The sequence below is a fragment of the Talpa occidentalis genome, unplaced genomic scaffold, assembly GCF_014898055.3.
Source record: "Talpa occidentalis isolate TD23 unplaced genomic scaffold, MPIMG_talOcc4v2.1 talOcc4.2, whole genome shotgun sequence".
Classification (NCBI taxonomy): domain Eukaryota; kingdom Metazoa; phylum Chordata; class Mammalia; order Eulipotyphla; family Talpidae; genus Talpa; species Talpa occidentalis.
This window is the reverse complement of record NW_023602073.1, coordinates 92954918-92976340: the sequence shown is the minus strand read 5'-3', so window position 1 is coordinate 92976340 and position 21423 is coordinate 92954918. Positions and strand designations below refer to the sequence as shown.

Below are 21423 nucleotides of genomic sequence, written 5' to 3'. Positions count from 1 at the left end.
GCTTTAGGTTCAGTTTCCTCTTTTGCCTCCTATGGTGTCACCCAGGTAGACTTTGAGGATTCAGGGAGGAAGATGGCACTTTGTCAGGATATTATAAGAATTTCTGCTCTGCTGCTCCAGAGATAAAACTCCTACTGAGACACACGTTGTCTCTGATGTATCTCTCAGCCTATTCCTGGTCCACTGAGGGTCTTGAAAATCCTGGTGCTTTAAAAGTTATAGAGTTGAAACCAACAGAAATCTGACTGCAGAACTGAGGCCACCATAAGTGGAGTGGGAGGGTAGAGGAATTGGGGAGGAGGTACAGTGGATTACGGTAGGGGACTGTGTTTATATGCGTTGGTTATAGTGTGGTAACAACACCTGAAGGTGGTGATCCTGTATCTCTAAATTATATACAATGTTGTGAATCAAAATTACCTCAATACAAATAAATAAATAAACTAACAAATAAGCAAACTGGAATTGAAGCCTGAAGATGAAACATGAGGACAGCCTAGTGATGTCATGATGATGAGAATCTGGAGATAAATTCTAATTAACCTCAGGACAGGTGATTTTACAATGCGTGTCTTTCTTTCCTAACTGCCCATGGTCAGCACTTCCTTTTCCACTAAGTCTTATACTTAATGTGACTTCATGATAGATCAAAATGTACCTATTCACATCCTTGATATAGTTGAGGTCTCTCCAGAGTTTTCAGCTATTTAGACTAAACACACAACTTCCTCTGAACCCAGAGCTTTTTGCAGATTCCCTATGGGAAGCTTATGGTCTTCCTTCAAGCCTGAGCAGTGTTTCAAGAAGAATTATGTGGTGGGCATAAGTGCTCTTTGACTGTCCCGTTAAATTTACAAAATATTTCTGGAATTCTATTTTAATGTTTGTATATTGACTACTTCGATGTTGCTTCTTTGTATAGAAATGTACATTTATTTGGATAATGGGTGACAACAAAAACCAAAATAACATTGTGATGTTGCTACACTGGGGCCAGGACTGCATCTGTGCACTGGGGGTCTTTATCCCCAGCAAGGCACAGAGCAGGTTCTCTGCAGATCCAGGCAGACGCGTGAAGGAGGAGTCCTGGAGCCCTCACTGGCATTTGCAGACTTTTAATGATCTTTCTACACCATTTGTAGTGAGACAACCAGGTGCAGGGCAGGCAGGGTGGCCGAGGGGGCCTCCCAGCCCCACTGAATCTTTACTTTCTTTGGCCTTTCTGGTGTTTTCTCATGGTCTCTTCACTGATCTCTACTGCACTCTGATACACCGTCATCTGCCTCCTCCTATCCTCTGCTGCCACTGCCCTTATATGCTCATCCTCCACGCTCAGGTGTCCACTCATGCAAGCCCACACCATGCTCCAGGTGCCACCATCAGGCACGCGTGTAAGACCATAGGTGTGGATCATTGATGCTAATGGTGGGAGGGCAGAAAAATCCTGATAACTTCCATGTACCCTAAGGGGTCCAAGTTGGCTGGCCACCCTTGAACCAGTAGATTAAGCATTCCATGCCACAGTTTACTTGGCTAAAAATGAGGGTTTGGATTAGATGGTTTCTAAATTCTTTCTAGTTCTAAAAGTCAATGACTCTCAATGCTTAGAAACCAAAAATCCAATGTGGTACAGGGATTGGGAGGAGGGAAAAGGGGGAGTTGTTAATGAGTACAAAGTTGAAGTTTTGCACAATGGAAAAGTTCTAGAAATCAGTTGCATAGCAATGTGCATATAGTTAACACTACTGAACTGTAGTCTTAAAATGGTTTAAATGGTATCTTTTATGTTGCATGGTTTTTATCACAATTAAAATTCAGGGACACTTGGGGACTTGTATGTTTTGTATCTAGTAAGAATGTTCTTAAAAAAATACATGAAAATTTTAAGTCAGATTTATATTGAGGTCTGTTTGAACTTGAACTAGTCATATCTGACTCCCTACTCCAAAACACACATTCATTCTCTCTCTCTTTCTTTCTCTCTCTCTCTCCCTTTCCCCAGGGATTCTCAATACAATTGTTCCTTTGAGGACAATACATTATTATTGTAATTTAATGGTAAGGAAGTTGTTGTAGTGATACTGAATAAAAATTGTTTGGCCAGATTAATTTATCTTTAAGAACTTTTCCTTCTTGATGGCCTTGGAAATATTAAAATTTATCTCCAACATGGGAAATATTATCCTGCAATCATCTCCCTCAAAGCTTGTCCTCAAAGTCAGAGAGTTGGCAAGGGCTCACATTTGGTTTCTGAGCAAAGAGGACTGAAGTGATTGTTACTTCTGTTCACAGCGTGTGGCCGAAGCAGGCCCTCCACATTGCCTTTCCAGCACTGTTGGATCCCCTGTGTCAGGATGGTGACATACAGGGAAGCTGAGCAATGTTATGAACTTCAGAGAAAGACCTAAAGGGGGTGGAGGAGTTTTGAGGTTGGCCAAACAATGCTATGAGCAGGAGCAGATGTTAACTTCCTTCCCATCAATCTCTGCCCACTCCTTCCCCTAAACTGCCTCCTTTATTCGTTTTCATTCATTCATTCAATGTCACTAATATTTTTCCATTGTGCATGTTGATACAGAATTTATTATTGTTTTTGAAGCTCCAGAAAGTATTAGAAAGGAAAATTGAACATTCTTTTACTGAACATATAGGAAATCAGGGCTGCCAAAAAGAAAAAGTAAATAGAGATTTCACAAAGGGACAGATGCCCTGGGCAAAGGTAAACTTGATTGGGCTGCTCTTCCTGTTGGGATGACGCTATATCCCGCCTTATCTCCTGAAGATTGTGGAAATCTGTGAGCTAATTCGAGTCCCAAATTGACTCCACGTGTTTCCCTCATGGTGGACTCTTGCTTTCTGATCACTTTAGGGCAGGGGAGAGGTAGTGTTTGGTGGGCATGTGGCTTTGTGTTGCTGGTGGTAGGGGGATTGGATTCTCCAGCTGAAACCAATAAAATCCACCCCAGAAGAATTCTTCACAAAGTCAGATGAGGGCTTGACAGTCCCAAAATGCTCACACAATTCCTGCAGCTGTGCAGTCCTTAAAAAAAAAAAAAACACAACAAATTTTATAAAAAAAGACAAGTTCTGAATTCTTCTTCCCACCCCCATCCCACGTCTCCCTCAAGGCACATGATCATAAGAGCTCATTTCTCAGTCATATTCATTCATTAGTCATTGCACATACCCATTTAGACAGCTCTGAAATTGGCCACATTTCTTTCTTTCTTTTTCTTTTCTGGTAGAAATGTGGTCAATTTCTTCCCCACTGATTTTATCTGGGTAGAGAACAGGCTTCCCAGTAAGTGTGTCCAGGTGCTACTATCAGCCTCTGGGCTTTGCCAAGTTGATATGTGGATAGGAAAAGATCTAAGTTTCTAATTTACTGGACTTGGGTAATCTTTCAAGTTAATATCATAGCATATCCTGCCACTTGCAGAGGAATAGGTGCTGAGTTGCTACCTTCAAAATGTTTTTCTCCTTCCTTTGAGGATTACAATAAATGGCATTCTCACTTCTGAAAATGTGTATGTGAATGTTTATAGCTTAATGTTTATAACTAATGCTGAATAAACTTAATGTTCAGTCATGTGGGGGTCAGGTAGACTAACCAAGATCGAGCAGAGGGACTACTGGGTTCAAGTTCCATATGCAGAGGGTTCAAGTCAGAGAAAGGATGATAGCTTATTTAAAAAAAAAATTCTCTGATAATTCTTCAGATAATTAGTGAGTATTCAGATGAACTAAGTGAAAAATAATTAGAAACACACCCAAGTTTATCCTGACATGCAGGTTTTGTAAAATGACAGATTAGCATAAAAGTTGAAGAAATTTCAATTTCTTGCCTTGAGTTTGTAGACATAGACATTCTTAGATAAACGCTCAGATTATCCACAAGATTTTAAAACCCGATCAGATCACTCATTGTTTTTAAGTACTTGTCCTTGCATTCCAGTAGGTGGTGCCTTCACAAGGGTTTCAAAATGAAGTCAAGAGGGACAATTGTAAGAGAGTGACAACTTCAAAGTCAGTGCATTGTTATTTTTGGAGTAAAATATAAAATTAAGGCAACATAAGGCTCATATGAACTTCTTTTGTATGAGAGTTTCTTCATTTCTATCAACTACATTCTCTTCTCAGCCAAAAAGGGAGTCATCCTGGCCACAGCTGATTGGATCAGACGTGGACATGTGACTCAAAATGGACCAATCAGATTTTATCATCTGAAGGAATATGGAAATCAAAACTCCATGTTTACTCTGAGTATCTAAGCGCTTAGGTAGACACTGGTAAGTAAGATGATTAAAACTGGCTTAAGGAGAGAAGATAATTAAATCCATATACAGGGAAATACAATGCTAAGAAAACACATGCCCCCACAATGAGGAAAGGAAAGGCAAAGTGCTGGTGATTTTCCAGTTCTTTGTCCCATCACTGGTTTCTCTCTTTTGCCTCTTGAAACTCCCTTATGTTCTCACAATAAACTCTTCCCTCATGGTAGCTTCAGTGGGTTTCAGTTTCTCACAACCCCCAAATGATCTCCAAATGATTCAATTTTCTTACTGCTCCCCAGAACCAGCTCCTCTAGGGCAAATAGTGATTTCCTCCATTTTAAAAGTTTTTCAGTGATAGGGATTCCAGCTCTCATAAAAGCCTACTGCAGTATTTAGAAACCTTTAATTAGAGTCTTTTTTATTCCAAAACAGACTTTTACAGAAACTAGAGCCCATTTTGGGGTTCCTTTATGTCCAATGAGATCGGTTACAAATTTCATTTCTTTCTCAAAGTAGACTTTGGACTCTTCACTAGTGTTTCTCAAACTTGCCTCCTCATAAGAATTACCCAGGAGGTACATGTCAAAAATTCAGATTCCCTGTGTCTTTCTCTGGATCTGATCCAGGAGGTCTGGGGTGGAGCTAGGAATCTGTATTTTTAACAAGCATCTCCAGTGATTCCTATAATCAGGAAAGTTGAGAAACATTGTACTTAAAGATAGTTAATAAGTTATCCCTTGTGATTTACTGTCTACAAAAAAATTTCCTCACTTCTAATTGCCTCCCCACCTATGTTTACAAGTTGAAACTCTTCATTCTTTTCAAGGCTCAGAACAAATGCCAATGGCTCATGATCCCATAGCTAGGGGAATGTCCCCCCTCCGTTTCAGATAATTCTGAATTCAGAGAAGTGTTTGGTGAAGTACAATCCATCCTGGACCTTTATTGGTGACTCTGTTATGGTTGCTAAGGCACCTGTTGAATATCCCCTTTGAGACTGTATACCCATTCATTGTGGAATTCTTTGGCACACCCAGCAGAAGGTTCTGTAGAAAGTAGATTCATGTGGTACAACTAATGGAGATCTTCTTTCCTGGAGCATCCAGCAGAATTTCAGAGCTTACAGTGGAGCACCCCTCCCCACGCGTTCCCCCCCCCACCCCCCAGTTGGAGATATTCACTAAATTCTCTAAGGTTAAGTCCAAAGGCTTAATTCTTTATTTTTTAAATTATTTATTTACTTTTACATCATCATTCATTTTTGTAAAATGTTTTATTTCTCCTCTCAGGTGTTGTCCTCATAAAATTACCACCACCAAGACACCTGTGAACCATCACCATAGACTCCTGTGCTCTTCCCTCCCATTTTTATCCCTTTCCTTCCCCCTCCCCTGATGACTATCTCCAATTTATAGTTTGTCTGCTAGTTTTCTTTTTTTTCCATGACCCTTTGTATGGTGTCCCTATGTACCTCCTAAAAGTGAAACCACTTTTTCCTTCTGATTTATTTCACTGAGCATAGTCCCTTCCCGCTCCATACATGTTGCGTTAAATGGCATAAGTTTATCTTTGATTGCTGAGTAATATTCCATTGTGTATATGTACCACAACTTCTTGATCCAGTTATCTGTTTTTGGGCATTTAGGTTGTTTCCATATTTTAACTATTGTAAATAGTGCTGTGATGAACATAGGAGTGCAAGTATCCTTTCGAATTAATTTTTTGTGTCAAAGGCTTAATTTTTTTTTAAAGATTTATTTTTTATTTATTTATAAAGAACCAGAGTAGAGGCCAGATGCATGGGAAGGTGAGAGGATTCACCAGAGAGAGAGTGGGAAAAAGAACAGGCAGACTGACGAAATACTCTGCTGAGGGCAGCAGTGGGCAAGACAGGAGAGGTCTGCTTGCCATGTGGGACCCTCGCCGGCAGGCTGGCTGGGATTGAACTGCCGCTGCTGAGGCTGTGGACAGCTTCACAGCATGGCACTCAACCGCCTGCGCCACCAGGGGAGGCCCTCAAAGGCTTAATTCTTAATGTGAATTTTTCCCCTGCTCCTACAAGCACACTCCATTGAGAAAGACTCAACAATTTTGAGTTCTTGTTCAAGAAAAGACATGAGGGTGGAGGAAAAACTGATTTTGGGGGTAGAAACAGAAGTTATCAAATGTTATTGGTTTCTTCCTCCTTTCTCTGCCTCATGGAAGATTGGGGTGCCCAGGCTATTATCTCCATAGTTAGGAATGGGTAATAGATTCTTTGAAAGTTGCTGTGTCCCTAAACAAACTATTAGAACGTGTGACATTGCTTGTGTAGAAAAGGAACAAAAATGTGATGGGGTGAGAGCAGTCTGTTTTTCCAAGTGTGTCCAGTCTGTTTGACTTGACAAGGAGATATGAGGGTTCTCTATGATTGAATGGAGACCTTAAATGGGGACCTGGCTTAAGTAGGCTTAATCTTGGTAGGAGCTTCTAAGAATGATGTCTGTTTGGGTGAAGGGACATAAGCCATACAAGCGTATTGATTGGGCCACCCATTTGGCGCATGAGGGTGGGGAGCAAGAGGCAAAGCCTCAGAGTCTATGTAGATTTGTCAACTGGAAGGGGGTGGTACCTCATGTGGGAAAGGTCGCTAAGTGCTCTCTGAGGAACAACAAATGCACCTACCTGTCATGGAAAGAAAAGTATCGGGTACCTGTCATGGAAAGAAAAGTAGCAACAAAGAACAGAAAAAGGGACAATGGACTCACTACCAATGACTTCAGAGCCACTGAAGCAAATGATTGCCAAGCCTCATCCAATGATCTCCACTGAAATTTTGGTTCTGAGCATGTGCTGGTGGGATGAAGAAAGTGGATGAAATGAAGGGAATAGAGAGAAGAGTGGAAGTACAGATTGCTTCCCACCTTCCTAACCCCAAGGCACTTGAACTGATAGTTCAACTATAACTGGGGAAAAACAAAAGATTCTGCAGAGCTGGTGCACAGAGATGATTTTAATTGCCAAAAGTGATGGAAAAAGAATTGAACCAGAACTGAGATTTTTAAGTAAGGTGACTTCTCACCAGAAAGGAGATTTTTGAATGGGTGAAACTTCAGTGATTCAATTCTTTTACTTTTTAGTCAAGTAATTACATATGCAGTGAATAGATTTTCTATTGAATTTCATTCTATTATTTTTCAAATATGGACCCTTGACCAGAATCTGTATTCGAATGTGGGTATAACCAGTGCTATCATAATGGAAAGTTTGCTAACTCTTGCACAGCAATACCACAGTTTTCTTTCTGATGAAATGCCAGAAAGATGATAGATACACTGAGTTATCTATTTTTATGCCAGTTTTTTCTTTCTTGGAGTTTTCACCTTAATTTTTATTTTGTGTATGCATGTGCATATACAATTTTGTTGATAAATCATACATTTTAAGAGGTATAATCTTATGTTTTAACATGTATATGACAGTGAATCCATCAACACAACCAAGATGATGAACATATTCACTCCCAAAAGTTTCTTTTGCCTTCCTATAATTTCTCCCTTTCCACCCTCCTCATGCTTAACATCTCTTATCCCCCAAGTCTCCAAGCAACCTCTGATTTGCTCTCTGTCATTTTTAGACTTGTTTTTGTTTATAATTTTATATAAATGTAGTTATTTAGTGTATACATATATTTGGTTCAGCATAATTATTGTGCAATTCACCCATGTGGTGGTTCATGCTTTTTTGAAATGGCTGAGTAGGATTTCATTGACTAGATATGCTACAATTTCTTTACCCATTCATTGGTAATGGACATTCGGGTTTAAATACCAAGGGACTGGAATTGTAACAGGGTGGTGCCGAGGAAAAGGGGACTTTTCATATTCCCTGCCCCACCCAAAGGAAGGTGGAGCTGAGCAGGGAGGAGAAGCTGGAGAGGAGACTGGGAAAGGAAGGAAACAGGATGGAGAGCAATGAGGAGACCTAAAGAAGGCACATGGAGCAGAGAAACAGAACCTGGAACCTCCCCTTTTTCTGGGCACCGCCCTGTTACAATATGACTGGATCACATGGAAAATACATATTTAACTTTTTAAAGATATCGATGAACTCTTTTCCAAAATGGTTATTGTGTTATGTGTTCCTACTAACAGTGTATGAGAGTTCCATTTCACCCACATCCTAGCCAATACCTGCTAGTCTTTTTCATTTTAGACATCTAGTTTAGACATTATAATGGGTATGCAGTGAGATGGCATCTCACTATGGTTTTGATTTGCATCTCCTTGATAATTAATGATGATGAACATCCTTCCATGTGTTTATTTGACATGTTTGTCTTCTTTAGTGATCTATTCATATCTTTTGCCTGTTTAAAAAATTGGGTTATTTCTTTTCTTATAATTGAGTTCTTTTGAGGGTTAAAAAATTATATTCTAAAGACAAATCCTTTATCAGATATGACTTATAAATATTTTCTACCAATATGTGGATTGTATTTTCATTCTCTTAGCAATATCTTTTTTTTTTAAGTAATAGATTTTATTTTTATATTCCCCATACAATTGCAACCCCCCATTTTGAACCCAATCCCTCCCCTCCCACCCCCCACCCCCCAAAAAGTGTCTCTGGTTCATAGTTTTTTGTTGATTTTGATTTTCACTTTCTTATAGTTATTCATTTTCCTGGTCCCTTATTTAAATTTTCTAGATTCCTGCTATGAGTGAGACCATCCGGTATTTTTCTTTTTCTTTCTGGCTTATTTCGCTGAGCATGATCCCTTCCAGCACCATCCATGTTGCTGCAAATTGCATGTGTTTATCTTTTTTGAATTAGCAATATCTTTTGAAGAGCACAAGTTTCTAATATTTTGATGAAGTCTATTTTATTTTATTAAAATTTTAAAACAAATCACACTTTTGGTATTATAGCTAAGAAATCTTTGCTTAACTCAGTTGTGTATTTGTTTTTAATCCTTTAGCATTCCTGAAGACTATTTTGGTTTTGCCCTGATATATTGTAGTTCCCAAATTATGTTCCCATTTTTACAGTGTTCTCTTTCCCTCAATTTATTGCTCAACATTCCAGTGACATAGCACTGCATCCTGTCAGCTAAGTTGCTGAAAAAAACATTAGTGAATGTCAACCATCTCACTTAATCATATCTCTAGAGTATAGCCAAAGTTTGGGTATATCCCTCTAGCTGATTGTACTTACACATGACGCATGTGATTTAGGTCATATAGTCTTCATTTGTTGATAAGAATGGCAGATTTGGAGAAATAAAATTCCCTGTTACTATTGCTTCTCTTTTTATTTTTCAACACTATCCTTCTATTGAAAAGGAACATTAAATTGATCTGGCATAGTACAATCCTTCTAAGCTCCCCAAACATTTAAACACACTTCTATTAGCCTGTCTATTTTTATGCTTTCTTAGAGATTGATTTGCACTAAACACAAGTCATCAATGGCATGAATACATTTTCAGGTTTATGGTGACTATTAAGTATCCTTTGAATTCTTTCTAGGTTATTAGTCCAATTGGTTTCATATTTTTGGGGTAGCATTTCTATCTTTTCTATAAACTGAAAGCAGCACATAATTTTTTTTCCATTTGACCATTCTTCAGGATTCTCAGCAAAATTCAGAATTCTTCTGCCTCTTCTCTCAAGGGTCTCAGAGACCTCTCATTCCATCACAAGGAACTGACCTTCCTACTTTTACTGTTCAGGTTGTCATAAACTTCTTATTCATGGCTTATAATCACTCTTTCAGGATGCCTTGCTTACAGTGCCATACATGCCTTAAGACAAAGTTTACTCACATTGTTTTCAACCATGACTCAACATGCTTCCCTGTGTATTTCTTGCCTGGCTGCTTTTCATATCAATTTCCCAATTCTTATCTTTTCCTTCTCTGACATGTTAGCTCTGTTAGAGACTCAGCCTTATTGACTTTTGTAGAACAATCAGACTCATGATTCTTCCAAGCATCTGTACACCATCTTTCTGCAAAAAGGCTAATTGTCTTGACATGCCAATTTGTCAACATGAAATTGTGAAGTATTTTATATGAGCTCTCTCTGTTGCCTGTTTAGAAAATTTGGAGATTTGAAGTTGTTTTTTTTTTTTTTTTTTTCTATATTCAGTGTCAATATGATCTTGACAGTCCTGGGAGAAATTATATATATATATCTTCACCCACAGTGAGTTCTTAGATGAAATGTCTATGGCTGAGTTATGAATATTCATTGGCTTTATTTAATGATGAATAAATCTTTGAAAACTGCCAAGTCAGTATGCCTTGGGCTCCAACTTCTTCTATCTACTTTCCCTGAGTTACTGTTGTACCAGCTCTGAAGAGAGGATTTTGGATTGATTTGAAGTAACATGTGAAAATGTGGTCATGGGTTCCCTACAGTCTCCAGTGGAAATTTGTCCACATCAGAGAACCTCTGTGTGAGGTGGCATGATTGGTTTTATATGTTCCAGGGAGGCCTAGTATTTGACAAGCTGGGAATGTTTTGGATTAAAATGGAAGTACGTTGGCAGAATGATGTGGGGAAGCTTGCATAATGTATAATGCCTGTCAGCACTCTGCCCTGATCGAGCTGGTGCTTATGAGTCCCTCTGTTTAATGAGTCCAATATACACCTATGAGTTTTTATAAGCTAACACCAAAGCAAGTTAGAAAGAGTTGAAACACATATGTTTTTTGACCAACTGTGATATTTTCAGGGACTCACCCATGAGACTCTAAAATGCCTATAAAATTTTCTATTGGAGGGAGTTTCTGGAAGCAATAGTGTGCTTGGGGTCTAAATTCACACTGTGCTTGAAGGTGTATCACCTTCATGATCTGAAGACCTGTCTTGTAAGAATTCCTTCTCCATTCATCTGTGTCTTGTATTCATTAACTTCGGCCAGCAGCTAAAACCTTTTGGTTAGTCTATTGTCCCTTGATCCATAGTTATAAATAAAAAATAAAAAGTACCCTCCTGAAATTCCTGTAAGGGTTAGCAAATGGCACAGTGAGGAGGAGAGAGTTGTGAGGGAATGATCTTATTAATGAAGTCCATTTTTTTTCCTACCTTATTGAGAAAATCTATTGGAACATTTTCCTAATCTTAGTCAGTTCAAGAGAGTAAGTGTAATTTAACCTTTTTCTAATGATTAAGAATGTTGTGTCCAAGGCTCACATTTCTGAACATTGATTCTCATTGGGATTAGTTATTAGCATACAATAGATGCTCAGTGAATATGTTTTGAAAAAAATAAGAATTAGTTGCAGAGTATTGCTATTATAGAAGATATGAGCTAAAGACTTAACATCCACACTGACACTGAGGCTTGCATTGCTTATTTTCCTATAAAAGATTTTCTTCTACTCATTAATTTCAATTAAATGTAACTAATTTAATTTTGGAATGCAGAAAGAATGATGGGCTCTAATGAACTGAGCCTTACTAAATAATATTTTTCTTCCTGTATCCTTTGTAGAGAAACTATTTAAAAGGGCTGATAGTATTAGTAAGAAACAGGTTTGCTCAGATGTAGCTTAGAACATTGTAAAGTCTTGAGCACTCAAGAATGTAGTGGGTTTTGTGTGTGCCAAAATCCTTTAGCTTGTACCATCCCAACTCTAAGATCAGAAAGTTCGGTGATCCACAGAGTCACAAGGAGCACAGCTCAGGCCAAAAAGAGTGACAGGATGCACATTATATATTGTATATTGCCCTCTTTTAAGAGATGCTTTTCCAAAGAAGACATGAAATGAGAATTCCCCAGTCAGGCTCTCTACTCTCATCATTACAGCATAATTGGCACAATGGTTTCCCTGACATCTGTACCAAAGATGTTGCTGATTGCTGAATGCATGATATCGGCAATGGTTGTCAGCTGTTCTGGGTTAGTGTAGCTGATGTAATCTCCAAAGTTTCATTCATAACAAGCGCTCATCTTATATGGCCCCTTAACCACTCAAATATGGATTTGTGCTCTGCAGGTCAAAGTTCGAGCATGTATTCAACATGAAGCACTCCAGAATGCTCTGGTAGGTATTTTATTTGCCAACAATGTTTCTTTCAGTTCTGTCCAATAAAAATAGTTTGAGTCGATGGATGGTGTGGAGAGACAAGGTTCTTATACCTATAGGTCTCTGATCTTTCATCTTTCCCCCTGAGATCTCTACTACACTTTTCATCAAAAGCACCAGAGACACGCTTCTTCAGGATTGATTCTCATGCCTGTTTCACTGCGATTGATGATGTGTGCTTTCCTTGTGTAGCCATGTCGATGGTGTAACTGATCTTCCTTGTTCAGCAGTTAATAAGCACTTTTCTTTGCCTGGCAGGCTCCTACTTCTCTTTTAAGACTTGGCTCAGGCATTCTCTCTCTAAGGGTCATTTCTTCACACCTCCACCCCCGACACCTCCGCTTGTACTCTCATAACATCATGTGTTTATGCCTGTCAAAGCACTCACAACACTGTATTGAAATTTCGTGGTGTATATCTGTCATCCTTTCTGGTGTGTAAACTTTTCGAGGTCAGAGACTGCCTAAGATTTCAACTCCAATTTTTCTGATTTTAATCTTCCCACAAATTCTTTCTACTTTGTCACACATGGATTATAAAGTGAAGCTATGGGTGCCTGAGCTCTAGACATCTGTAAGAACAATACATTTAAACATGAATACAGCGTGTAATGACATCATACAGTCAATTCCTTCTTTAAAAAAGATTGGTCTACAGTCCAGGGCTCTGGCAAGTCGTATACTAGAGGCCAAAATAATGTAAGAGTTGATTGTTCATTGTCTGAAGTTTTACATTGTGAGCATGGACTTTGTATAGATGTGGAGGTTGGAAATGTTTAGGGTCTGTACTTTATTTGCCTTTGTTTTCCATGGTTTTATAAGAATTGAAATCTTAAGTCATCTTAAAAGTAGAAAGAATAATGTTGATTTGAAAGGGATGGCAGTAAGCCCACGATGTTTGAAAAAGAGGAGGATTTCATTTCTTTCCTGTGTTAACTGTGAGGAATAAATGCCACTGAGTGGTCTCAGAGAATCTATTTGAAATGCTTGAGCAGAGGAGAGCAGTTATAGAATCCCAGGATTGGAAAGCACTTCAAAATATCTTAGTTTATTGGTGAAAGAGAGATAATGAGTAAATAATTCTAACTTCCCATCTCCACAGTGCTCAGGTGTTGGTTAGCAAGTCAATCACTTAGTTTCTTTTCCAGACGAATGCTTTCTATTAACAAAAAATGGAGATACTTTGATTTGCTCCATTTGCCCAATCTGTTAAACATGCCACTTGATGTACCATTCCCTAGTGGTTTGTGTCTCTAGAATAAAGCTCAAAAAAAAATTTTTGTTTACCAAAGTATGTTATAAATGCAAATGTCGAAATCACATTCTCAGGTGTACAAAAAATAATGGTCTTTATTTTTATATAGTTGAAATTTATTATTTTGCTTTCCATTTTTGCAGAAAATGAAATCTTCAAAAATACCAGCCAAATATAATCAATCACTTTAGTTTAAAACAGTCCATTCAAAATTTTCTTTTTGCTTCTTTCCCTAGGCTTCTGGCAGGAACTTTGGCCTTCCAAACTAGGCATTCTCTAACTCCATCCATTGGAGCCAAGGGCATGGGCGGAACCCACTCAAGGATTCTAAGAAATTGTCATGGATGTTTAACTAACTCTTGCTGCCCCTCCCAACTCTTCCCCAGTCCCCTTGGATCTTTATTGTGTCTGAGCCAACAGACTCACTAGAAACATTATTACTTGCTTCTGCTTACTGTTTAAATCAGGACTCAAACAATGCAAATAATTCAGAATTTTGCAGCTCAGAACCCTTCCTTACAAAGCCATTGCTTTTCCCAATGATTCAAAACTGAGCTTGGACCACTGGATGTTGGAGTTTATTTTATTATGAACTTATGGTTTACATATATTTAATATATGCACACTTTGCAGGTGTGAAATATTAACAACAAAAACAACACAAGCAGTAATTATCTGCAACTCTGTAGTGACAACTCAACTCTGAAGGCATGAGGCTAGAGCATCCCAGCTGCCTGAACTGGTGGCAGGGACTCTGGAGAACAAGGATGTGTGGGAAATGGAGGCCATGCTTGACTAATTCTTCAAGTCATTATTCTACACATGCGTCCACTACACTTATAAGCTGACGTTTTATTTCTAATGTTTGTAGCATTCAATGTTACGTAGCTTTTTTTAAAAAAATTATTTATTTATTTATACAAGCACTGGGTACAGTCAGAAGTGTGGGAGGGTGAGAGAATTCACCAGAGCCAGAGCAGGGAGCAGAACAGGCAGACCGACTAAATACACTGCTGAGGGGAGCAGCGGGCATCAGGAGAGGTCTGCACGCCATGTGGGACCCTCGCTGGTGGCTGGGGATTGAACCGGTGCTGCAGTGGCTGTGGGCAGCTTCGCAGCCCAGCTCTCAACTGCTGCGCAGCCCAGCGCTCAAACGCTGCACCACCGGGGGAGACCCCAATGTTAGCTTTTAATCGCACTGCAATGGAGGCTATTCCTACCATCTACTGAAAGGGTCCAATTTTTTTCCCTCTTAATTTATTAATGTTACCATTAACTATGGTCAATCAGATTCTTCAGCAGAAACTACATTTGAGTGTGATAATATCAATTGTTACATATTTTTCATTTTTGTATTTGAGATGATGGCATGTTTTTGAGGGTAGGGTAAGATTGGCTTTAGGATCAGAACTGTCAGTAATAATGAAGTATTTAGACATCTTCCTGTGTCCTGTCTGTCGGCAGGCCCCTGCAACACTGGAGAGACAGCTCTGGAGCCAGGCTGCCTCTTCCCATATCCAAGCCTTTCTCTTCATGAGTGGCTACAGTACCTCAATGTGCCTCAGCATTCTCACCTGTGAGATGACAACAATAATCCTACTTCAGAAAACTGTTGAACAGATAAAATGTGTTAATGTATGTGGTCAGTCAGGTCAGGGAGTGAAGTCTTACCATTAAATCTTGTCTTCTATGCATATCCAAATACACATTTTTTTTCTCATAAAGATGATATCGAACTGATATCATAGTCAGTACATTGACCAACTTCTAATGAACAGAGGATAGGTTAAAAAAAAAAAAACTTGTTTCAGGGGCCTCCCTAGTGATGCGAGGGATTAAGATGCAACCTATGAAGCTGTCCTCAGCCACTGTAGCACGAGTTTGATCCCTGGCTAGGGAGATACCCACATGGCTCAGCAGACCTCTCCTGGCTTGCCCACTGCTTCCCTTAGCAGTGTATTTCAGTCAGTCTGCCTGTTCTGTTCCCTACTCTGTCACTGGTGAATCCTCTCACCCTCCACACCTTGGCCTGCACTGCGGTACTTGTACGCATAAATAATCTTTCAAAAAAAACTTGTTTCAGAATACTCCTGTCAATAGTGTTGTCAAGTTACATCTAGCCAATTAATGGGCATGTGTCCTGTGTAAAATGATGTTCTGGGTGTACAGTGAAATATGAAGTGGCCCAAAACATGGTTTGTCTCCAAGGACTTGAGAAACATAACAATCAAATGGGCACATTAAAAGATAATTTTCAGAGCAAGACTATGCAAAGAGTTAGCTGAAACCATAACTATTCAGGGGAGATTTGTTTGGGCTGACATGGGCTGGTGTCCAGGACTTTGTGTATGGTATTCCAGTTCAGCCTTCTTTGTTTAGAAATATGTCTTTCTCCTCCTTCAGGAAATTTCTCCTGATGTTACTGACAATCTCATCGGAGTGTACTACACAAAGAATGGGGAGGGTATTCCATGTAGGAGGAAAAACACAAAGCAATAAAAACATTAGTGAACAGGGAGAGCTTATAGGTATTTGGTTCTGTGGAAATGTAATGTGTATGATGGGAAGCGATGGGGCTGTGTTGTTGACACTGGGCAGGTCATGGGGCATCAGAAGATTTTAGGCAAGGAGTTTACATAAGTAGGCTTTATGTGAAACAGTTCAATCCAAAAATCCAAGAGCAGCATAGAAGATGGAGTTCTAGGGAAGGATTGAAGTCAAGGAGAGACATTCGGAGGCTATTTTAATGGTCCATGTGAGGGTTGCTGCTGGCATCCACTTAGAGTAATGGGTTTAGAGAAGTGGAGATAGATTCATGAACAATCTGCTGAGATTAGTGACTGGAGGTCAAGGGTGATGTAAGTGGTTTGGACTTGTTATAATGAGCCATAACCTGAAATGGGGGAACATAGAAGCAAGAGCAGGAGCGATTGAGTGGAACTCAATCATGAATGTGAGTCACTTCTGAGGCATCTGGAAGGAAGTGGCTCATGGAGGTTAGATGGGAATTGGGAGCTCAAAGGAAGAGGTTGGAGTTGAGATAGAGATTTTGGTGTTTCTGGTAGAGGTGGATGAACTAGGACAGGGAATGCATAGAGCAGGGCAAGTGGTGTTCTAGGGTGACCCATGGGGAACACTTCTATTTGCAGGTGGGAGGGAGAAGAGGGGAGCCGAGAAAAAGCAAAGATGTGGGCAGGAACCAGAAAGCAGAGGGTGGAAAGTGAGCAAAAACCCTGTGGATTAGCTCTACAAAGCTTGACTAGTAAGATTTGGAGAGAGAAGTAACAATTAGAACAGGCAGATAAGTAGGTGAGCGATGGGAAGTTTGAACATGCAAGCCAAGAAATCCTGCAGGGATGGTGCAGGCAGGAGCTGCAGTGGCATTAACACAATGATGACAGGGCATAGACAGAAGAAAAGGACACCAGAGAAATTAGAAAGGGGGGCTTTCTGGCTTTCTGGGTCTGAGAGACTTAGCAGTGATGATGTCAGGCAGTGATGATGTCATTTCCAGGCTGCTCTTTCTAGGCACATGTGCTTCTAGGTTGACCATAGTATGGAAATTATAAAGTAGAACAGGATGTAATGGTGTTATTATTTAAATAAAATTCTTTTCATATGTACTAGCAAAAAAGGTTAGAATGACATTTTCATGGGTACTCACTTTTTATTTACATGGGAAGATGCTGTGTTTTAAAGTGACAAATCAATACAATTCCAGTTTGTCTTTCTGGGTTGGAGGGCTGGCAGTCTAACATCATGTTTGAACACTCACATTCTATTAGTTTTTACTTGTTTAAAGTGGGGGCAGAATGAATACCTTCTTGAAGATGTTTCAATGAAATGAGATCAGCCTGCATAAAAGCTTGGTGACTGGCACATACAGAATAAGTACAGAAAAAAAGGTTAACTGCTATTTTTGCTTCTCTTATGGAAATTATTTTCCCATGTGATCTTTGTGCAAATTGCAATTTATTGAATAGCACTTCAGTCGTTTTTAACTTAGTGTAATTATTAACAAGCTTATATTTACTTCTGAACTGTTAATAAAAACAAAATGTTTTTAGCAAAATAAAATGCACCAACATCATTAAATAGAAATATTTACCTGCTGAAGAAAGCTGCTTTCCTACCACTTCTGGAAGTCTCTTCATATACACACACATGATTATAGATGACTGGATCAAGAAGATGTGGTACATATACACAATGGAATATTACTCAGCAATAAAAAAGATAAACTCATGCAATTTGCAGCAACATAGATGGAGCTGGAAGGGATCATGCTCAACGAAATAAGCCAGAGAAAAAAAGAAAAATACCAGATGGGCTCACTCATAGCAGGAATTTAGAAAACCTAAATAAGGGACCAGGAAAAATACTAATTATATTAAAGTAAAAATCAATATCAATAAGCAACTCTGGGCCAGAGGCAAACTACGGGGGTGGGGGGGGAGAGAAGGGTAGGATCAAAACAAGAGGGGGTGGGAATTGTATGGGGACTATAACCAAGATGAAAATGCATACATTGTGCAAAATGAAAAATGATGTAAAAATACGTATATATAATTAAAATAATAATAATAATAAATAAAAATTTTAAAAAATATCATGTAAATGAAAGCCAGCAGGCAGATAATTTGGCTACATTACAAACTACTCAAATCTGTTGTTGGGTGCAGAATGTCTATTAAACATGTAACCCAATGCAGCCACCATGGAATTAGCTTTAAAACTGTATTTGTTTATGTGTAGCCTATAACAGAAATTGTATTGTATTGAGCAAGTGCTTATTTCCAATAGGTTAGAATTACTGAGGGTTTTAAAAACAACTTTCAAGTTTATTTTTAGGTTTATGTAATTCTATTATCTAATTACCAAGCAAGGCTTCATATCCTATTTCTCTTGAAATGCGGCATTCTCTAGGATAATATTCTGCCTATTGTAGGTGTCCAGTGTGCATTGCTACTATACATGCAAGAATAAAATTTTTATAATAATTTCTGAAATTGGTTCATTATTTCCTGCAGTTATTAGAACATTTTGGTGTTTATCTAGTATCAGGGTGGGAAGATTTTTTTTTTAAAGAAAGGATTTATTTATTTATGCATACAGGTACTGGGGTAAAGGCCAGAGGTGTGGGGTGGGGGTGGGTGAGAGGATTCACCAGAGACAGAGTGGGAAACAGAACAAGCAGACTGACTGAAATACACTGCTGAGGGGAACAGAGGGCGAGACAGGAGAGGTCTGCTGCGCCATGTGGGTAGCTCCCTGGCTGGCTGGGGATCAAACTTGTGTTGCAGAGGCTGCGGACAGCTTCACAGCGCTGTGCTTAACCCCTTGCACCATTAAGGAGGCCCAGAGTGGGAAGATATTTTACTTCAATTAATTGTTTGGTATTCTGGATATGCATCTATAGGTTATTTATTTTTCCTCCCTAGACAATAACTAATATCAGGGTATCATTTAGTAAAATTAAAACTTGGTTTCTGCACTTTGCTCAGCTGAACAATGCTGGGAGACACAAAAGATAAGGAAAGGAAACCATAGAGTTGCCATGGGAACCTGCCCCTAGACCCACATGACAAAGAGAGGGCTGTGGAGAATTCTGGGAAATGCAGAAACAGGGCAAACAGAACCACAGGACACCTCCTGTGTAGAAGGCCCACTGATAATCATAGCTGATAATGACCAGCAGAGAGACCTAATGACATCCCCAGTCATGAAAAGCCCCCAAAAACAAGTTACAGAGGAGAGCCCCAAATCCTTCCTAGGGGTAGAGGACCTCTTCCTTCTTGCCTTTTGCTCCTCTCAGCAGTGTATTTCAAGAAATCTGCCTTTTCTATTCTCCATTCTGTTTCTGGTGAATTTTTTCATTCTCCTTCCCCCTCCCCCCACACCCCTCAGGTCTTACCCCGATATTAGCCAGCCATAACTAATTCATTATGAACAGAGTTCCTGGAAATCTGATGCTTAGCATCAAACTGTGGTTATTACATCAATGAGTCGGATTTCTCTTCTTATGAGGGATTTGGGTTTCATATCAAGGACTATTCACTTACCCATCTCATTTCCTCCACAGAACTCTGTGAGATGATAAATTTTAAGGTCAATCTGAAACACACTAAGATTTGTAACAAACTTGAAACAAAATTCATCCTTAAGATGAGCTTTCAATTAACTACTGATTTCCTTTCCCACAAAGGTGTTGGCTTTCATTACAGAATGAAAAGAGAGACAAATTTGAGCTTCTTGAGCGGGCACCATTCACAAGTTTGCTAGTAATAAAGAATGCCAGACCCTTCACTCTCTAGCCTGAAGTTCAGGCCTGCTTGAATTAAATCAAAAGAAAAGTTTATCATATAATATTGCAGTTCCATTTCTAGGCGACTGTTCACTGATCCTGACTAGTAACTTTTTTTTTTTCCTTTCCTACTTGACTATTTCTGTTTCTTTTCCTTGGAGAAAAGGGTGTATTTTCAAAAGCAAATTTGATGTGGTTTCAGTATGGCGAGGGTGGTCTAATGTGGTTGGAAGTAGAGATTCATGTTTAAGGAAACAGTTCTCCCCTTTTTTGGAGCCTGATGCTTCCTTCATGAGACTTGACAAAAGGAAGAAATCCTGCAATAGCTCCTGTGGTTATTAGGCTAAGGAGTCATGAAAGTTACATTATAAACAGAGTGCAATGAAAACACTTCTGGGTAAGCCACTCTCTTTAAAAACATGTGGGTTTCTTACTCCCACTTCTTCTACATCTCGTTTAGCTGTACATTGAGTTTTCAAATTCCCTTAATAACCATATAAAACCCTTTGTTTCTCAATTATAGGTAGAATTTCAAGAGTGTGGGCGTCAAATTTTTCAGTCACACTCAGGTGTAAATGACTAACAGCAGAGCCTCCACAAGGCAGGGATGCCTGCCCCTCACCTGGAGGCATGAAATCGGTTCCTTCTAGGAGCAGGCGTGATGTAAGTTGGATCTGTTCTTTGCCATTTCTTCTTTCTGTGTGAATCTGTGTCCTGAATCAACAGATTTACTCTTTAAAACACCAATAACACACTGACCGTGTCTGAATGTTATCTCTTGGCTTTTGGGTAGTGTGGAATTGGAATAATTATAACTCAGGCTGTTTCGTTATAGATTTAAAACATATGATTTGAAACAAACGTACCTTTAAGAAAAGACAGCATTTGGAACTTTTTATCTTTGTAAGCATAGTTTTTTTGGGGGGGCGGGGAACATAATCATATGGGACTTGAATGCTCTGATTGACCTCAGAGAGAGCAGTAAGGGGCTTAATGCATTTCTTTCCTCTCATAGACTTTCTTGGCCAGAGGCTGCAATCTGAATGGTTGGCAGGCTCCATAACTGAGTTCTCAGGAAAACAAATGACCTCATAGATGGAGCGGCTCCATGTTAGGAAGTGCAGGAGTTATGAAACGCAGTCACTTCGGGAAAGAAATTTGTTTGCATTTGGATGGTGACCCTTTGTTTCTAAGGTGCCACAGGGTGGGTGCAGCTCATAAATGACTTTAGTAAGGTCCCGGGGGCGGGAGGAAAAAAATTCTTGTCTCTCTTTCCCCATCTCCTCCCTTTTCACTCATTTCTGTTTTTGGATTTGAGTTTTTGGCAGCACCTCCAAGTCAAGTGCTGTGCTTGAGGCTATCAGGTGAAATTGCCTTTGGCTGTGTTGCTTTCAGGAAGCAGAACTTCCTGCCTTCAACATGTGTCCCTGTAGCCCCCTTCCTGGCTTGTCTTGATTTATCTTGTTGAAGGGAGGTTTATTGTTTCCCATATTGTTACAGCAATTCAGCAAGAGT

The 21423-nt window shown here is 39.4% G+C and overlaps 1 long non-coding RNA gene across 1 annotated transcript in view; it reads left to right on the top strand.

Annotated features, from left to right (window-relative positions):
• Window positions 1-12145: 12145 nt before the first annotated feature.
• The window catches only part of LOC129146339 (uncharacterized), a 106885-nt gene continuing 97607 nt past the window's right edge, over window positions 12146-21423 (top strand). The window contains exons 1-2 of the long non-coding RNA XR_008552907.1: window positions 12146-12312; window positions 20436-20571. This is a non-coding gene — a long non-coding RNA (uncharacterized LOC129146339). The remainder of the gene's footprint in view (window positions 12313-20435; window positions 20572-21423) is intronic.